The 13724-nt window shown below is 45.1% G+C and overlaps 1 protein-coding gene across 1 annotated transcript in view; it reads left to right on the forward strand.

Annotated features, from left to right (window-relative positions):
- The first annotated feature begins 211 nt into the window (after positions 1-211).
- CCDC181 (coiled-coil domain containing 181) overlaps positions 212-13724 on the forward strand; it is a 34017-nt gene continuing 20504 nt past the window's right edge. Inside the window, exon 1 of the mRNA XM_056558198.1 lies at positions 212-372. The gene's annotated coding sequence lies outside the window, so the exon portion shown is untranslated. The remainder of the gene's footprint in view (positions 373-13724) is intronic.

Genomic DNA, 13724 nt, shown 5'->3' on the forward strand with positions numbered 1-13724 from the left:
AAGTGATTATTAGTTCTGCATTATAGAAATACATTTCCCGTGAATGTGAATCCCCAACTGGCTGAAAGTGTTCCCCACTGCCAGAACCTCATAGGTTACCAAAGAGGCCCAAAGGGTCAACACAAAACAGAGGTCACAGGCTGCTTCTTCCTATGTGAGGCTACACCGCAGACCCACTTCTAATTCTCGCGAGAACCCACGTGACGTCACCGCCTCAGTCTCCGTGGAGACGCGACAGCTTTGCAGGAGCTGAGATCCCCGTGAGGCGGAGATCGGCGGCAGCTCCCGGGATGTTCAGGTGTGGACCAGTAGCCTCCGGGACCCTTCCATCGTGACATTGGTCGGGACATCAGTCGTAGCCCGCCTCCCCAGGTGAGCATAGGATCTAGGGGCGGAGAAAGTGGCAGCTTGGGTCGTTGTCATGGCAGCTGTCATGTCCCCTGAGCCCTTCTAGAGCTGAGGGATCTGTGCGCTGGGAGAGGACTGGGGGTAAGTGGAGCAGCTTGGCTTTATATATATATATATATATATATAGGGGATGGATTTTACTGTCCACTTCTCTCTCAGCATTTATATTACACAAACCTATACCTGAGCGGTGTACATAGCTTTATGCCTTTGTATCCATCCATTGTAAGTGCAGAAGTGCAACCTGTGCTAAACTACAACTCCCATCATACACATGCCATCACACAGATCCTTTACAGTAGTGCTCCCCAACCTGTAGCTCTCCACCTGATTCAGAACTACAACTCCCATCATACACACCCATCATACACATGCCATCACACATATCTTATGTAGTATTGCTCCCCAACCTGTAGCTCTCCACCTGATTCAGAACTACAACTCCCATCATACACATGCCATCACACATATCCTATACAGAAGTGCTCCCCAACCTGTGGCTCTATACCTGATTAAGAACTACTACTCCCAGCATACACGTCATCACACATATCTTATGTAGTATTGCTCCCCAACCTGTGGCTCTCCACCTGATTCAGAACTACAACTCCCATCATACACATGCCATCACACATATCCTATACAGTAGTGCTCCCCAACCTGTGGCTCTATACCTGATTAAGAACTACAACTCCCAGCATACACGTCATCACACATATCTTATGTAGTATTGCTCCCCAACCTGTGGCTCTCCACCTGATTCAGAACTACAACTCCCATCATACACATGCCATCACACATATCCTATACAGTAGTGCTCCCCAACCTGTGGCTCTCCACCTGATTCAGAACTACAACTCCCATCATACACATGCCATCACACAGATCCTATACAGTAGTGCTCCCCAACCTGTGGCTCTCCACCTGATTCAGAACTACAACTCCCATCATACACATGCCATCACACATATCCTATACAGTAGTGCTCCCCAACCTGTGGCTCTATACCTGATTAAGAACTACAACTCCCAGCATACACGTCATCACACATATCTTATGTAGTATTGCTCCCCAACCTGTGGCTCTCCACCTGATTCAGAACTACAACTCCCATCATACACATGCCATCACACATATCCTATACAGTAGTGCTCCCCAACCTGTGGCTCTCCACCTGATTCAGAACTACAACTCCCATCATACACATGCCATCACACAGATCCTATACAGTAGTGCTCCCCAACCTGTGGCTCTCCACCTGATTCAGAACTACAACTCCCATCATACACATGCCATCACACATATCCTATACAGTAGTTCTCCCCAACCTGTGGCTCTACCTGATTAAGAACTACAACTCCCAGCATACACGTCATCACACATATCTTATGTAGTATTGCTCCCCAACCTGTGGCTCTATACCTGATTAAGAACTACAACTCCCAGCATACACGTCATCACACATATCCTATACAGTAGTGCTCCCCAACCTGTGGCTCTCCACCTGATTCAGAACTACAACTCCCATCATACACATGCCATCACACATATCCTATACAGTAGTGCTCCCCAACCTGTGGCTCTCCATATGATTCAGAACTACAACTTCCATCATACACATGTAATCACATATCCTACACAGTTGTGCTCCCCAACCTGTGGCTCTCCACCAGATTAAGAACTACAACTCCCATCATACACATGTCATCACACATATCCTATACAGTAGTGCTCCCCAACCTGTGGCTCCCCATCTGATTCAGAACTACAACTCCCAGCATACACATGTCATCACACATATCCTATGCAGTAGTGCTCCCCAACCTGTGGCTCTTTACCTTATTCAGAACTACAACTCCCATCGTACACGTCATCACACATATCCTATACAGTAATGTTCATCAACCTGTGGCTCTCCACCAGACTCAGAACTACAACTCCCATCATACACGTCATCACACATATCCTTTACAACAGAGAGCGTCAGTGAAGCACTGCAAGCCGTTCTGGGCATACACAGGTTAAACCAAGAGACGTCAGCTGATGACTACAACTAGGAACTCCCATTGATGGGAAGAGTAATAGCTCTTTTATGTTTGTATACGTATCCAATTGGATACCAGTAGTTATCCAGGCTTTGTAATTGTATTATGGTATTATGATTTTTTTTTTTGCAAAACGATAACAATATTTTATATAACATGCCATTTTTTTGCTACGTATTTTCTGCGCGCATTTTCCTGCCCATTGAAGTCAATGGGCAGCAAAATATGTAGCTGATTTTGCTACCAATTGACTTCAATAGGTAGGAAACTATGCAGCAAAATACCGTACGTGTGATCCTACCCCTAAAATGTATAATAAAAAAAATCACAAATGCAACTAAAAACAATTTTTTATGCACATTTTACGACACTTTTACACGCCATTTATATGGATTCATTTATCAAGCTGCCAGTCTGAGGATCTGATGGTGATGGCTACCTAGTGACAGCACCTTTATAAGATCCCACATTTATCGAAATATTATAATGATAACTCCAGGCATAATGAAAACACAAAAACATAAGTGTATGTACGTGACAGCAATAGGATAAAAAATATTATGATGTCACATGCAGGCAGGGATGTCATAGAACAGGAATAATGCAAACAAAAAAATAATAATGCTGATGATGAGCACCACAGGGGTAACCATAAGCTTCCACAGTAAACCTTTATATTGCATTCCATTTCCACACTCATTTCCATAGTACAGTACATAGTTTTAGTTTTCTTCTAGTTCTTATCCATAAAGTATCTATAGAGACACATTGAAAAAGCTTTATTCGTCATTCAGTCATCATTACAAGTCATACAATAAATTACAATCACACAAAGCATGACAGTACAATATACAGCACAGGTTCCCTAAGCTATACACCGTACCACATGCTGCGCTAACACTCCGCTCCATCACAGTCGAAAAACAAGAACACATTACAGTCTGTGATCGGGGAGGGGCATGGGATCAATGGGGGTAGGGGGAGGGTGGATCACAGGGTCAAACTACTGGGCAAATGTATGGGGAGGTAGGGGAAGCAGAGGACGTTAATCCTCTTCTTCATTTATAATGACACATTGCTTTCGGAGCAACCATCACCCTATCACTGGCTTGCTGGTAAACAGTCCTGCTTATCCTAGCAGCCTCGCAGTGAATTGTTTGGACAGATTAGGGGGAGGAAAAGTCATTATTTGATCAAGTGGGCGAAGGAACGGAGAGGAAATAGTGTAGACCATTTCTGGTTTAGATGACACAGATTAGATGCAGAAGAAGCCGTGCACCATATGCCCCAGGCTGTTGTACCATAGACCATAACTATAGAAGCGATCACTGCTCAGCTATGATTCGTTGCTATGGACAATTCAGACAGTTTTTGTCTTACTGATGACTAGTATGATTGCAAAAAGAGACATCTTCAAGTCCATGGTCAATGGAAAGGGGTATTTTGGTTTAACCTCCTGCGCGGTAATCCCGAGCGTGACCCGGGGTTAATTTTCCCTGCCAGGATCGGTAATCCCGAGTCATGCTCGGGGTAGAATTGCAGAGTTCCCGGCCGGGCTGCACGATATATCGCAAAAGCAATGCGATATAGCGATGCGGCCCTCGGGAAAACATGCGATTATCTGCTCGGGTCGGCTCCCGTTGCGGGGGCCGGCCAGAGCAGGTAAAGAAAAATACTAAAAGTCAGTGTTTCCCTACCAGGGGGCCTCCAGCTGTTGCAAAGCTACAACTCTCAGCATGCCCGAACAGCCAAAGGCTGTCCGGGCATGCTGGGAGTAGTAGTTTCACAACAGCTGGAGGCACCCTGTTAGAAAAACACTGAGCTAAGTGTAAAAGGAAAAAGTAGTAAAATAAAAAAAAACTTTTGCTTACCTAATCCCGGTCCCTGCAGATGTCGTTCCCCTCCATGCGCTATGGTCCCTGCTCTCTTCACTATTCATCTTACAGGACCTTTCACTTTTCAGCCAATCACAGGCCGCAGTGGTGTAAAGCCTGTGATTGGCTGAAGGGGAAAGGGCTTGTTCTGCAGCAAATACACTAGGTTTGAAATCTGCCCGGCAAACCCAGTGTATCCTGCTGCAGGACAAGACAAGGTGAGAAGGGGGGGGGGGGGGGGGGAAGAATGTGACAAAGAGGGGAATGTGACAGGGGGGGATGTGACAGGGGGGGGGGATGTGACAGGGGGGGGATGTGACAGGGGGGGGGGATGTGACAGGGGGGGGAATGTGACAGAGGGGGGGATGTGACAAGGGGGGGGGAATGTGACAGGGGGGAATGTGACATTAAGGGGGGGATGTGACAAGGGGGGGATGTTACAGGGGGAGGGGAATGTGACAAGGGGGGGGGGGAGAATGTGACAAGGGGGGGAGAATGTGACGGGGGGGATGTGACAAGGGAAAGGGGGAATGTGACAAGGGAGGGGGAATGTGACGGGGGAGATGTGAAATGGGCGGGGGGGGGGGGGGCGATGTGAAATTCAGTGCAAAAAATTGTACCGCTTTTGGTACAAATTTCCAGACAGAATCATACCGCCAGGGAGGTTAAGCAAATAAATAAGATTTTTTATATCATAATGGAAAATGATCACATTTCTCAATGTTACTTTAACCCTTTCATGACCCAGCTAATTTTGATTTCTGGTTTTTGGTCACATCATTTTTTTCTCCCCTCACCTAAAGTCTCATAACTGTTTTATTTTTCCACTGATAAAGTTGTATTCAGGCTTATATTTTGCTTGACACATTGTACATTTCATTGGTACACTTTATTTGATAATATAATGTATTATGAAGCCAAAAAATAATAATTATATGTAGAACAAAATTTTTAAAGAATGTTATTGTGCAATTTTGGGGGCAATAACTTTTTCAGAGTTCAGTAAATCAGGTAAAATTTACATTCAAACCATATTCTATGGGTCAGTACAATTCCAATGATAATGAACTTTGATAAAATTGTTTCTTTGCCATGTTTTGATCCCTATAACTTTTTTTTATTTTTCCACCTACTGAGCTGTGTTAGGCCTCATTCACACGGCAGCAATGAATTAAAGGGAATGGGCAATAAATCTAGGTGGAATTCTATGCTGAATATTTATGTGGAATTCTGTGCAAAAATTCTGCCATGTAAATGCGAACTTAGGGTTTAGTATTTGCACCACAAGCTGTAGCTTTGTGTAGTTCTGGCTTTTTGATCACTTTTTATTCCATTTTTTCTGGGATGTAATGTGACCAAAAATCAGCAATTTTGGTGTTTGGAATTTTTTTTGCATTTACGCTGTTAACCCTGTGGGATCTGGAATGTACAAATCTAATAGCTCAGACAATTATGTACGTGTTGATACCAAATGTGTGTACTTTTTCCCTTTCTAACAGTGTGTTGTTTGAAAAATGGGAAAAGGGGGGTGATTAAAATTTTTATGGGGGGGGGTTATATTTTAAATAACATTTTTAACTCTTTTGCACAATTTTTTTTGGCCATTAGATGGCTTACATAGTTCAATGTAATGCTATTGCAGTGCAATGCTAAGGCAGCCTTTAGCAATCGCTGATCCAGAGAAGCCAGAGGAGCAGAGGTAAGTCCCTGTGCTTTCCTAGCAACCCATCGTCACCCCCCAATTACATCACTAGACTCCAGGGATTAGCGGCATTGAATGTTTAAATGCTGTCATCTGTATAGAGCACAGCATTTAACTAGTTAAATAATGGACATCGGAGCGATCTCCAATGTCCTTCATTGCCAGCAGATGTCAGCTGTTGATAGCAGCGGGCATTTGCTGCTCAAGGAGTATCTTCATAGTATAGGCTTGTTCACATTGCCATTGTGGTCCTTTACTTATGATGCTCTGCAAGCTAGTCTGCCAGAATGACTAGAGTTTATGGGGGGGGGTCACGATCACACCCTATCGGTCCAGCCAAGACATTAGAGAGAGTGTGATGGTGCAAGGGTTAAGGCCACCAGACCTCTGGGTATCCACTACTAGTCCCAGCAAGTCATCAAATTAACCCTTAGATAAATGTGTTTCCACCAGAGCTAACTTCAGAAAGGTGAGCTCTTATATTTAGAGATCAAAGACCAGAGCTGATTAATTAAACATTTAATCTGATAAAAGGTATCACAGTGCTGACTATATAAAGATACAGAAACAAATGACATACAGATATACAAATATATAAAAGAGTTTAGCAAGACAAGTTCAGAAAACAAAAGATGAAGTTCTTACAGCATGATGGTATAGCCCTCCTTGGGAGTGAGAGTCCAGCTCTTGTCAGCTTTTTGCACAGCCTTGAACAACCTGAGTCTAGCATTGTAAAATATTATATATCTCCCTTTTTGGAGGGAGACTACATTTCCCCCTCCCCTCTGATCCCACCAGGGGGCATCTCTGTTCCTGGCCCTCTTATCTGGTTGATTATATGATGGGACCATAGTGCCCCTTACATCCTGCTGCTTCAAACAAGCCTTTGACTTCAAAGGAGATGTAAACAAACAGCCAGACCCCCAATAAAATGCAATACACAAGAAGGATACACCGTCTGAATGACCTCTCACCCATGTATTGGATAATACATCACACACAGTTATAATTATAATACACATATAGGATTCAATAATCAGGCCTTGGGCCTGACACCTCCCCCTTAAGATGGGGACAGAGAAATCTGGCCTCTCCAGGCTGATAGATCTGTCTCCATTAACCGTCTATTTCTTTTCTTGACACCACAGGCCCTGCATTCCCAGGCAAAGATGGCACTGAAGGGGCCTATTTCCTCATTTAGCTGCCTTTTCTTTGCAGCTAAGAGCTGTGGATTGATCTCTACATCCTGAAGGGATCCCTGGCTCTTAGCTTCCTCCACTAGGTCTAGTAGGGGATCACTACCCAGCCCTTCCTCTGGTGCACTACATACACTGAGTACCACCTTCTCAGGGTCATGGTATGCCATATTAATGTGGTACTGTCTCTGCCTCTGACCTTTCTCATCAAGGGCAAGTACATATGTAGTGGGTTCTAGGCACTGCAAAATGGGGAAGGGACCCTCCCAGGTAGCCTGCAACTTATTCTGCCTGATGGGGTTCAGAACCATTACCTTCTGTCCCACTTCATAGACCCGGTCCCTTACATTGTGATCATACCAGTACTTTTGCCTGGACTGTGCTGCTATGAGGTTGTCCTGTACCAGCCCAGTCAATGCCTGCCTCTTGTCCCTGAATCTCAGAACATACTCCACCACAGAAGTCTCAGGGGCAGGTAGCCCCCCTTCCCATTCTTCCCTAACTAAATCTTGGGGTCCCCGCACTTTGTGACCATATAATAACTCAAAGGGCGAGAAACCTGTAGGCTCTTGTGGTACCTCCCTGTAAGCAAATAACAGATGGGGTAAATACTTTTCCCAGTCTCTGCCCTCCGATTCTACAAATGCTTTTAGCATTTGTTTCAAGGTGCCATTGTTACCGGACACTCTGCCCAACCAATGTAGAGGGTTGTGATCAGTAATGACAGTAAAATCCCTGCCATACAGGTATGGCTGTAATTTTTGCAAAGCTATGACCACAGCTAGACATTCCTTCTCTATGACCACATAGGCCACTTCCAAATGTCCTGCCAGGGGGGTCTCATGGGCCAACCTCAGCAGCTCTTTCCTGTACTGCCTAGGAACCACTAACTGCCTTTCTCTCTCCTGGGCCCCTAGCATGCCTTTGGAAAGGGACTCCCAGTACAAGATATCATTTTCCCAATATACCCGATGCCCATCTGTGTCAACACCTGTATGTTCAGCACGTTGTCTCAGCCCTTCAAGGGAAGGGTCACTGTGCAGAGCTTCCCGGAAATGCTCATTTCCCTCCCCCCATCTTGGGGCATCAGGGAGCACATTTCCCCCAGATGAACTAGCATCTCCACCTTCCTCTCCCTCAGTTCCAGACATAACAATGTTACAGGCATCATACACAGGGCTATCACTCCTTCCCTCCTCCTCCTTAGGCTCACAGGATTGGGACATATCACTCACTGCTGGTCCCTCATCCTTACATGTCACCAGGGGCACACCAACCCCTCCCCCTAGCCCATCTCCACTAGGTTTTGGCATTGCCAATGCATTGTCACCACATTTTACAATACACCCCATTCCATTTTTGGAAAACATTACTGGTTCAGTCACAGGTAAACAATTATCAATCCCCTGCACTCCCTCCCAGTTACCACGTTTCACAATACACCCCATTCCACTTTTGGAAAACATTACTAGTTCAGTCACAGGTAAACAATTATCAATCCCCTGCACCCCCTCCCAGTTACCACATTTCGCAGTGTCTCCCAAAGTCTCGCACAGTACCTCAGAATGAACAGGGCTCTCTCCTAGCCCATCCGGGTTGCAGGTAGTGTCCTCTGGAGCATAATGACAGAGCATCCAACCCAAATCATTCCCCAGCAGAACATTAACAGGGATGTCCTCAGAGACCACCCCCTCCCGCAAACCTTTGCCTGTACCCCAATCCAGGTACACACGGCCCATGGGCACAGCAGGCCGCACACCTCCAATTCCTTTTAAAGCCATGGTTCTTCCAGGGATGATGTCCTCTGCATCCACCACTTCAGGACGCACCAAGGTAAAGGAGGCTGCAGAATCTCGCAAACCCACTGTCATGTCACTCAGCTCTTCTGCACGGGCATCATACTCCACAAGATCAGCAATAAGTTGTTCCTTGTTCTCTCCAGCAGTAGGTATGTCCTTTTTTTGGCACATTAGCTCCAGTGCAGGCTTGGACTGCTTGCGATATGCCTCCATATTTCCGAGATGAGACAGAGGAGGTAAAACATGAGATGGGGAGGACAGAACTGTCTTGCACTCTTTTTGTATGTCTTTTAAACCAGCACTGAGCTCTGTCTTTGGAATTTACACACAAGAAGATGTATGCAATTTCTTTTTTAGTGCTAAGATTTCCTTACAGGTAAAATCCAGCAAGCACTAAAAATCTCTAAATATATCCCGACGCTGCCACCAGTTGTCACGATCACACCCTATCGGTCCAGCCAAGACATTAGAGAGAGTGTAATGGTGCAAGGGTTAAGGCCACCAGACCTCTGGGTATCCACTACTAGTCTCAGCAAGTCACCAAATGAACCCTTAGATAAATGTGTTTCCACCAGAGCTGCCTTTCAGAAAGGTGAGCTCCTATATTTAGAGATCAAAGAGCTGATTAATTAAACATTTAATCTGATAAAAGGTATCACAGTGCTGACTATATAAAAATACAGAAACAAATGACATACAGGTATAAAAATATATAAAAGAGTTTAGCAAGACAAGTTCCGAAAAAAAAAGATGAAGTTCTTACAGCATGATGGTATAGCCCTCCTTGGGAGTGAGAGTCCAGCTCTTGTCAGCTTTTTGCACAGCCTTGAACAACCTGAGTCTAGCATTGTTAAATATTATATATCTCCCTTTTTGGAGGGAGACTCCATTCCCCCCTCCCCTCTGATCCCACCAGGGGGGCATCTCTGTTCCTGGCCCTCTTATCTTATCCAGGTCATGTGATGGACACAGGGGGGCATGATTTGGTAGAATTAACCTGTGTATCTGTCAAATGAACAGGACAGGTGTCTCTCTGATGGGGCTGAACAATGCAAATTCTTAATAAATTATAGAAAAAGGTGTAGTGGTGATCCGGCACTTGCAGGACTAGGGCAGCATGTACAAGCACGGACAGGTGTGAATGCAGGTAAGGCAACAAGTGGACCTCGGCGGTGCAACTTCAATAGTAGTAAACGTAATATAGCAAAGAAAAGTCCAAAGCGAGATTGCACTCACCATCCGCTGATTTATTCAACACGATACAGGCATTGGTAAGCGGAGGCATGGGCACACCGAGACAAGTTGGCAAATTGTTTTGCACTTCTTCACTCTGGCTAGAAGAAGCGCAAACTAGCGCGAAACAACTTGCCAACTTGTCCAGGTGTGCCCCTGCCTCCGCTTACCTATGCCTGTATCGTGTTGAATAAATCAGTGGATGGTGAGTGCAATCTCATTTCGGACTTTTCTTTGCTCTTAATAAATTATCACAATTGATCTTAAAAGTTGTAAAGAACTGACTCAGAAAATAAACTGGAACATGTAAGTTCAGCAGAGTGAAAATAATGACCTCCCATGATAACAATTGAACGAGACAGGAAAAATCACTTCTGTCTGACTTGTTCCTCAGTCAGCTCTCAGTCTGCCAGGCCTCATAAGTATCGATGGATCCTGTTAGAATTGGAAGGCTCCTGTGACAATAAACCAGTCTGAAGGTAAGGTGCACATTAGTATAACCTGCTTGGTAGAATATATATATATATATATAAATATATATATATGTATAGAGAGAGAGAGAGAGCACTTTTTCACTTTAAAACTGGACTGTGTGCTGCGGTGAGATCTTTTTGATATTGTCAATGTGGAGTCATCCTCAGTCAGGACTCTAGAAGCTGCTTTGCACCGGACACTTTCTTCATTTTACCTGGTTGTGCTGCTTTTCTACATTTTCTATAAATATATATATATAATGTGTGTGTACACACAGTCTCTCTCTTTCCCTCATGAATGAGTCCATCCCACCCATTTTTGTAAATATTTTATTATATCTGTTCATGTGACAACACTGAGATCTTTCAACACTAAGGCTAAGTTTCCACTCTGGCAGTTTTTGGATATCTGCCACTGCAGTTTTTGAGCCAAAGTCAGAAGTGGCTCCATAAGGGAGGAGAAGTGTAAGTCCTTCCTTTATATTTCCTATTCCTTTTGAATACACTTCTGGCTTTCGCTCAAAAACTGCAGCGGCAGATATCCAAAAACTGCTAGAGAAAAAAACAAGTGGAAACTTAGCCTTACAAGGCACAGGGCACAGGGGGAGGGACAGTGGCTCATTGTGCCCAGTAGGACATTCCCACTTAGGGGTGTACTCACTTTTGTTGCCAAAGGTTTAGACATTAATGGCTGTGTGAGAAGTTATTATGAGGCCACACAACATTAACCTCTGTTATACAGGTTGTGCGCTCACTACTTTACTGGCATTCATCATCACATAGTTGTTTGGCTTTTTTAAAATCATTATGATACTAGAAATCACCCAAATGTTTGATGGCCATCACGCCCACTCCCAAAGACTTGCATTGAGGGGGTGGGGCGTGAAGTCTTAATGGGGCGGAGTCATGACAGCACGATACTCCGGCCCGTGGTTGTGAGGCTTCAGACATGGAGCGATTATTGCTTCGTGCAGCTGAGACAGGTGGGTGCTGCAGGAAAGATTGCGGGGGTCCCCAGCGGTGGGACCCCCGCGATCAGACATCTTATCCCCTATCCTATCTATTATTGAAATTTTTGTTTAGAAGAAAAAAAAATCTGAATCAATTTACATTGTAAAAAATGTAAACAAACAAAAAACCTTTAGGGTACGGTCTAATGTGGTGCTTACATGCGCAAAATCTGCTGCACATCAGGAAATACACTGCGTATTCTTTGATGAGCATACACATAGGGCTACCCCCGCCGCAGCCCTGTGTGCCGTTAGGTTTGGAGACGGGGCCAAGCACCACAATTACACTGGTGTGGACCCACTTCCAAACCTCATTGAACACACAGGGCTGCTGCTGGGTAGCCCTGTGTGTATACTGATCTGAGAACAGGCAGTGTATCTCCCACTGCGCAGCAAATTTTGCACAGTGTAAAGTACGCTGCGTAAGTGTTATGTAGGTCCATACTCTTAAAGGGGTACTCCACTGGCCAGCGTTCGGAACATTTATTTCCAAACGCTGTGTGTGCGCTGCGGAGGTCGGCCACGCCCTCTCAATGCAAGTCTATCGGAGGGGACGGGACGGCTGCCATGCCCCCTCCCATAGACTTGCATTGAGGGGGTGTGGCTTGACGTCACGAGGGGGCATGGCTGACCCCCTCGCAGAGCGCACACAGCGTTTGGAGTACCCCTTTAAAGCAGACTTTGTTGTCGGACTATGCCTTCAGAGTGGTGACAAGAGGATTTAAGTGCTCTGATTGTAATGGTGTACAGCTATTACTCATTCTCTCCATTTCAGAGAGTGGGGCCAGAACTGGGCTCACATCTGGACTTCCTTTCCCTTATTTCTATAGCCATGCTATGCCATGCCATGACTTGGTGCAGGAGAAAGGGCACTGGAATTAACAGGCTGGCACTGTGCTGGTGAAAGATTTACCGTATACCGAAAGGGTATTGATGCACTGGCTTTGCAAGGTGCTATTTGAGCAGGAAGGAAAAAGCAAAGAAGGGGTTATATTGCAAGAGCAGCCCTGGTGTGAGCAGTTAAAGGGGTTCTCCGGTGCTTACACATCTTATCCCCTGATAGCTGTCACGCCCCCTCCCGTAGGCTTGCATTGAGGGGCGGAGCGTGACGTCACACGGGGGCGGAGGCGTGACGTCACACGCCGCCGGCCCTGTAGTCGCCCGTAATCAGACCTGGAGTGAACACGCTTCGGGGACTGATTACAAATGGGGTGCCGCGTGCATGATCACGGGCGTCCCCAGCTGCGGGACTCCCGCGATCAGGCATCTTATCCCCTATCCTTTGGATAGGGGATAAGATGTGTAAGCACCGGAGAACCCCTTTAACCTCTGCTTCTGATAATGACAAGTTAAACAAAAGACAGAGTTATCAAAACCTGTCCAGAGGAAAAGTTGCTGAGTTGCCCATAGCAACCAATCAGATTGATTCTTATATTTTTCACAGGCCTTTTCAGAAATTAAAGAAGCGATCTGATTGGTTGCTATGGGCAACTCAATAACTTTTCCTCTGGACAGGTTTTAATAAATCTCCCCCTATAACTTTATGTGTGATCAGAAGTAAGAGGAAAGCCTTCATTTAAAGGTGTACTCTGGTGGAAAACAAGTGAAAAAGAAATGTTTCCAAATCAACTGGTGCCAGAAAGTTAAACAGATTTGTAAATTACTTCTATTTAAAAATCTTAATCCTTCCAGTTCTTATCAGCTGCTGTATGCTGTAAGTTTTATAGTTATTTCCAGTTTGACCACAGTGCTCTCTGCTGATACCTCTGTCTGTATCAGAAACTGTCCATATCAGGAGAGATTTGCTATGGGGATTTGCTTGTACTCTGGACAGTTCCTGACACAGACAGAGGTGTCAGCAGAGAGCACTGTTGTCAGACTGAAAATAACTACAGAACTTTCTCTGTTGTATACAGCAACTGATAAGTACTGTAAAAATTAAGATTTTTTTAACCCCTTGGGGACGGTGCCCATTATAACCCTA

This window comes from Hyla sarda, chromosome 2 (genome assembly GCF_029499605.1).
Source record: "Hyla sarda isolate aHylSar1 chromosome 2, aHylSar1.hap1, whole genome shotgun sequence".
Lineage (NCBI taxonomy): Eukaryota > Metazoa > Chordata > Amphibia > Anura > Hylidae > Hyla > Hyla sarda.